Here is a 6838-nt window from a genome sequence, read left to right as displayed (position 1 = left end):
GCAGGGATGGTGGGAGATAAGGACATAGAACAGTGCAGGGATGGTGGGAGATAAGGACATAGAACAGTGCAGGGATGGTGGTACAATCCCCAGCCCCGGGCAGTGGGATGCCATGCGTGGATTTAAACAGGGGGATGAGGGGCACCTGGGTAGCTCAGTCATTGAGCATCTGCCTTCAGCTCAGGTCATGATCCCAGGATCCTTGGATCAAGCCCTGAGTTGGGCTCCCTGCTCAGCGGGAGGCCTCCTTCTCCCTCTCCCACTTCCCCTGCTTGTGTTCCCTCTCTCGCTGTGTGTCTCTCTCTCTGTCAAATAAATAAATAAAATCTTTTAAAAAATAAAATGAAAATAAACACAGGGATGAAGGGATCAATATACATTTCGAGGAGAACAGCTGAAGGACTAGACTCTGCCCTGATTAGGTCAAGGCTATGGGTCAAGGCTAGGTCAAGCTCCCTCTCCTGTACCTCAGGCCAGGCCTGGTCAGGAATTCTGCTGCTAACACAGAGAGAAAGGTACAGGGCACCAAGCAGGAACCCTGCAGAAGTACCCTGGGACAGAGCATAGGGAGGCCCCCTATCCCATTCAGGACTCTGGTCCACCCACAGAGCTGGAAGGCAGGCAACCGTCCGTCTGCCAGGCAGTCTGTCTGTCCATCTACCCATCAGCCCTCGGCGGCCTTGGGTCCAGAGCGGGTCTTCCACCGTCTTTGGTGCCAAGCTGCTCACGCGGTGACAGTTGGCTCTCTGAGTATTGTTCAGGCACGAACGCTGATCTTTCCCTTGACGCTGCTGAGTCCGACAAAAGTGAAATGACAAAGACGTGAGAACCTCCCTTACTCATCAAGGACATGAGTGATTTTCTACAGAACTGGACAATAGCCTTCAAGCCCTGGAATCCTGGATGACTCAGATCCCGACTTTTGATTGCACTGCTAGAGGGGACGACCACGTTCGGTCTTTGGTGCTATTCACAATACAGTGACCACAGGCACAACACACTGCCACTAGGGTGCCTCGTGACCGTTCTCTCCGCCGCTGCCTGACATCTCTCTGGACAACCAACAAAACAGTAGCTCTAGGCCTAATGGGAAGCATCTACCAGTCTCCATGGTGTAAGTACACACACGTGGCCAGCTTCGGGACACAAGCGTTGACCGCGGACTTGGGGCAGGAAGTGCGATGGCTCACTGTGCTGCAGTGTTTCTGCCATATGAGTACCAGAGGCGTTGGTAACTGTGGGAGCACAGATGATCCGTGCACCGGGGCTGCCAGAACACGGGACTACAGACCGGGCGGTGTCAACAATGGAATTGTATTGTCCCAGGGTTCTGGAGGCTGGAAATCCAATCTCCGTAGGATTGCTTCCCTCTGGGGGCCGTGAGGGGAAATCTGTTGCACGCTCTCCCCTCGTTCTAGTGTTGGCAATCTGGCATTTTTTTGGCTTCTAGAAGCATCTCCTTGATTTCCAAAGCCTTCATCTTCAGGTGGCATTCGCTCCGTGTGTCAATAACATACGATGTTACATGGGTTTCACGGATACAACATGTTGATTCAACACATCTGCATCTTACTCAGTGTCCACACCAAGCGTAGCTGCTACCTGCCACTGCCCAAAGCGATTACAATAGTATCGTGTGATCTCATTCTTAGTAGAGGCTGTGTTTAACGATCAACTCTTGTGAGCCAACACAAGCAGGCTCCAGCACATCAGAGGTCCTGGCCACAGCCCTCGGCCCTGCCCCAATTTCCTGGCTGACGTCCCTGCAAGCTCAGAAGAGGGACAGGTCAGGAGAGCTGGGTTAGCTCCTGTAGTCTCCATCCCCAAAGCCTGGTCTCCTCCCACAGGAGAGGGGCTCCTGAGGAAAGAAGGCAGATGACAAGCTGTGGTCACAGGGCTGTCCCGCCTGACCAGCCCAGAGAGGAAACAGTGCAAGTGCCTAGTACCAGGAAACAGCTCGGAATGCACAACCAGCGCTGTCCCCCTAGGGTGACCAACTGTCTCCATCTGCCTGGGGCACCAAATAGTTCGCCGTTGCTTTAGCACTAAGAGCTCTACGTCCCGGGAAACCCAGGACAGTTGGTCACTCTTACCTCATGGTCCCATGGCCACGACCAAAATAGAAGTGTTTTTAATCCTAAACTCGGTGAAAATAATCAGAAAGCGAAGGTGATGTCACGCCCTGTCTTGGGAGTTTGCTCTGAGACAGGGCCAGTCCCGGGTCACCTCAAAAATGCTCTGTATAGAGAGGACGAGGCTGTTGCTGATGCGTTTCTAGGTCAAGCCTAAAGGCAGCAGGGATGTGGGGAAAGGAGAAGCCACTTTGAGGGGTTGGGCAAGTGCAGGACCCTGGAGCTGGCTCAAATCCTCCCTCTGTCCCACACTAGCGGTGTGACCTTGGGGAGATGACCTAACAGCTCCGTGCCTCAGTTTCCCCATCTGTAGCCTGTTCCCACCTACTGGGGTGGTCACGAAGCTTCAGTGAGAGCACCCCGGAAAGCACAGCGTCTGACACGTAGCAGGCACGTAAGCAATGGTGCTGGGGAAGCAAAGCCCACTGCTGGGATTGGGGGTGATTCTTTCCATTTCAGAGTTTTTTTTCCATTATTGCTGCTCTAACGTAGTTTGCACAATAAAAGCGAAACAAAACTAAAACCCTTGGTTCTGTGTATACCAATGTATATAAATAGAGCCCAAAACCATATGTTGGGCTGTGGCAGAAGGCACGATGGGGGACTGCTCCCCAGACGCTGTGGCTGGCCCCAGAGCATTGCCACTCCTGGAGGTGTGTTGAGAACAGCTGACGGAAGGCACTGGCACCTCACTGAAGTTATCCAACCCACGTGAGCCCTGAAGCCTGAGAAGGCAGCTCACTGGAGGGAACAGGAGGCACGCGAGCACAGCTCCCGAGTCAGAAAGGGTGTCTGTGCTGGCGGGGCAGGCCAGCACGGGCACGACACAGGTCCTCTTCCCCAGCCAGCGCAGATTCTCTTCCAATTTGGGGCGGTCATGGCCCTGGGGCCGGGGGCGGGGTCGGTGGAGGGAGTCTGTCCTATGACACAGAAGGGGCAGCCACGCCCTCCCAAATGGGCTTTTCCACTTATCTGAACTCCTACCCCCATGGTAAGCAGGTCCTGTGCATGGTGGGTGAAGGAGGCGCCTAGGGAGCAAACGTTAGGAGGTGGTTGAGGTCAGATGCCAATGACCTTGACCTCCCTCTAACCCTCCGTGACTCCAGGAGGCAGACTGTTCTTATCCCATCTCACATTCAGGACAAAACAAAATATAAAAGGCTCAAAGCACAGAGGTTCCTTGCCCTGAAAGTGGCCGAGCTGAGATTTGAACTCAGGCCTGTCAGGCTCCAGCACCTACTGGTTTAAGCACTGAGCCATCCTCCCCGTCGAGCACAGGGACAGCTGGCTAACCCTCAGGGGGCCGGCGTGGCAGAAGGCACCTCAAAACTGAGTTTGCAGGCCGGCTCTGGGGGCCCAAAAATGTCCAGCTCGCTGGATGACCCTGGACAAGCCCCTTTGTTTCTGCGGGTCTCAGCTTTTTGACTGCAACAGCTGGTGGCCGGACTCCCAGATGGAGCCCACAGGGGCCAGGCAAGCCAAGCCCACAACAGCAGGGAGGAACTGGGGCGGGCGAGCACGGGCCATCTTGGGGGTTGACGCTCAACTCTCGCCAACCGTGCCTTGAAGGGCTTTGTCCCAGTGTAGCCTGATCCTTCGGTTTTTCAAGAGAAGCCAGAAATCTGATTTTTATGTGAAAATCTAAATGGTTTAAAGTTGAGAATGAATTTACATGGATTTAAAGCCCTTTGAGAATCAGTCAAAACCTATTTAGGGACAGACACCGCCCATAGGCCTCCAGATTCCAGGGCAGACATTTTGGACATTGTCCAATAGCCACGTGTCCCTTCTGGAGGAATAGAGCCTCGGGTTTTAGCAGGACCCATAGCTCCTCAGAATATCACCGCCTGGTTTCCCTGGCTGCTAGGTGTGGCCACAGGACCAAGTGACTCGGTCTGCCCATGGAGATCTTAGGATAAAGGCCCAGCAATCCCTCCTTCACGTGTACAATGGCCCCCCAATGGGGACACTATCGTTACTTGCTTTTTCCAGATGAGGACCCTGAGGCAGACGCCCCAGGTCACACCACCAGAGAGGAACAAAGCCAGTTCTCTCCCCAGGCAGACTGGCTTCGGTCTCTCCCTCTCCGTGGACCCCGACACCACAGCAGAGCACGGGCTCGGCAGGGGTGGGGCTGGGCTCCCCGACAAGGGCACAGGCTCTCTGGCACCCAGCACGGAGCCCAGCCCGGCCCAGGAGCCCCCTCCCAACTGAGGGGGCCAGGGCAGCACGGTGGGCAAGATCGCAGACTCCGGAGCCCCAAAGACAAGCAGTTCCTCGTGGGTAAACCCCCCGTGCCTCAGTGTCCTCGTCTCTCAACGGGACAGTCAGGAGCACCAGCCTGGCAGGAACAAAGGCGTGTGCAAAGCACAGAGCCCAGCACCCAGCAGGGTCTCCAGCAGGGAGCTCCACGATGTTCTAGCTCAGGCCAAGCCCCCGGGAACCAGGGAGAGTTTGGGACCTCAGGGGCCCCAGGTGGGTGCCTTGGCCCACCTGTTCCAGAGTAGCCTGGCCCCAGGCGGGGGTCAGAAATTGTGTGTCCCGAGCTCCTCCCACGCCTTGGCCCCTCTCCCCAGCAGCCCAGGCCTGACCCCAGAATCTGCGGGACTCCCCGAGGGCCTCAAGGATCTCCCGGTGAGGCATGAGGAGCTGACGGGTGGAGGGTAAGCCCAGGGAGCTTGAGGCCCAGCCAGCCCCTCCCCGGGGTCTGAGAGACCCCTTTGTGCCAGCCCGGCCCCATTCCCCACCTGCCATCTGCCTGGTCCCTGGGCTCCTGCTTCCCCGACTGCTGGGTTTGCTCACGTGATGCCCCCATCTGCTGGGAATCAGAAGGCAGGGTCTGGGGGTGCCATGTCCTCCCCCTACAGCCATGCCCCTGACTCTTCACCCCTACCCTACAGGAGCCCACCTGGGCCTGCATCCCTGGGAAGGGCCCCACCCCCCACCTCCCACCCCCACCTGCCTTTGCAGCTCTACTGAGGACCAAGGGACCTATGGCCTGGCTCAGCCAGAACACGGAGCATGGTCCACGTGACCCCCTTCAAGGCTAGCCTGCCTCCCCCTCCCGTCTTTGTCACGCCCGCCCTGCTAGGAAGGCAATGGCCACAGCACACAGACTCTGCCTCTCTCAGCTGCCCTCCGTCAGCTGGGGGCCCCCTCCCTCTCTGTCCCCATAGCCAGGAAGCTGCCCCAGCCCTAAATTTCCTCACTGCCCCCACTCAGCCTGCTTCTCTCCAGGCTAAAGAGGTCTTTACCTGGACTCCGATGTACTCAGCCTGTGGTTGCTGTACTATGTCCAGCAAATCACTGCCCTCTCCGGGCTCCTCTCCATTCCAGACCCCAGGCCGCCTGCCATAGCTTCCGATTTCATTGGCTGGGATGGCGCCCAGTATTGGTCATTTTTTCAAGCCTCTCCAGCCAGGAGCCTTCAGTGTCAAGAGCAGGAGGGTGTGTTTCCTTCTAAGGGTCTCGGGTATGAAGAGCCCCACCCTCCAAGGGCCTCAGTCACTGGTTCAGGCTGCAGTGCCGGGTACAGGGGGCAGTGATCTAGAAGGCAGAGGCCCCAGAGGGTCAAAGTCTAGGCCTCTCAGTGTTAGAGAATGAAACCCTTGGCTCACCGAACACCAACAGGCCGCACCTGTTGCTCCGTAAACACACCTGCTCCCACTTCTGAGTGGCGGGACCCCTCGGGGAGGCCTCCTGCGGGCACTCGGCCAGGGCCACCCCATTCTGGCCATGCTGAGCCTCCGCCAGAGTGAAAAGGCCAGGCCTGTGCCACAGTCACCCGTGGGGTGGGCCACAGGGCGTCACAGAGAGAGCCAGGCCCTGGAGATGCGCGCAGACGGGGAGTCCGATAGCCCTCCGTCGCCAACTTGAAGTGGCCTTGGACGAGTAAGTCTTTTTTCGATCCTGAGCCTCAACAGGCCTGGATTTAGCCACAGTGGGATGAGGTACCCACCCCGGGGTCCAACCCAGACTCAGAGCAGCACACAGCCTCATAACAGGAAGAGAAAGGAAAAAAAAGGTAAGCTAATTTTACTTTTTTCCAATGCTTACAGAAGTCAGTAGATAATATCCACGGTTAATAAATCAAGCAAGGGCTGTATAAGCATGTTATTTATTGCCCTGAAGCCACCACCACATGAACTAAAACTGTTAGAGTGGTTGCCTCTGAGGAGGGCATTGACAGGAAACTGGGCCTTTTGATAAGGCTTTTTTTTTTTTTACCAGTTCATGTTATTTAATGTTTATTCATTATAAGTATTTATTAAAAGTGACTCAGCCTGTCCAGTGTTGCTCGGGGAGGTCAGCATTGTTAACAGAAGTATTTTGGGTTTTTAAGGCCAAAATAAAATCAAGTGTCCCGGCTGCAGAGTCAGGCTGCTGGGTTCAAATCCCCACTCTGCCACGGACTAGCTGTGCCACCTTGGACGAGTGACTTAACCCCTCTGTGCCTCTTCTACAGGATAGTAATAATAATAATCCCATGCTACTGGCATGTGCAGTCAGCACTCCATTTTCTGAGCCATTATCACTTCATATACCTGCAACTCATATATGCCCCTGTTTCACAAAAACGCGATTATTGGGGCGCCTGGGTGGCTCAGTGAGTTAAAGCCTCTGCCTTCGGCTCAGGTCATGATCCCAGGATTCTGGGATCGAGCCCCGCATCGGGCTCTCTGCTCAGCGGGGAGCATGCTTCCCCC

Source organism: Enhydra lutris, unplaced genomic scaffold (genome assembly GCF_002288905.1).
Source record: "Enhydra lutris kenyoni isolate GAN:26980312 unplaced genomic scaffold, ASM228890v2 scaffoldscaffold54, whole genome shotgun sequence".
NCBI lineage: Eukaryota > Metazoa > Chordata > Mammalia > Carnivora > Mustelidae > Enhydra > Enhydra lutris.
This window is presented reverse-complemented; position numbering follows the sequence as displayed.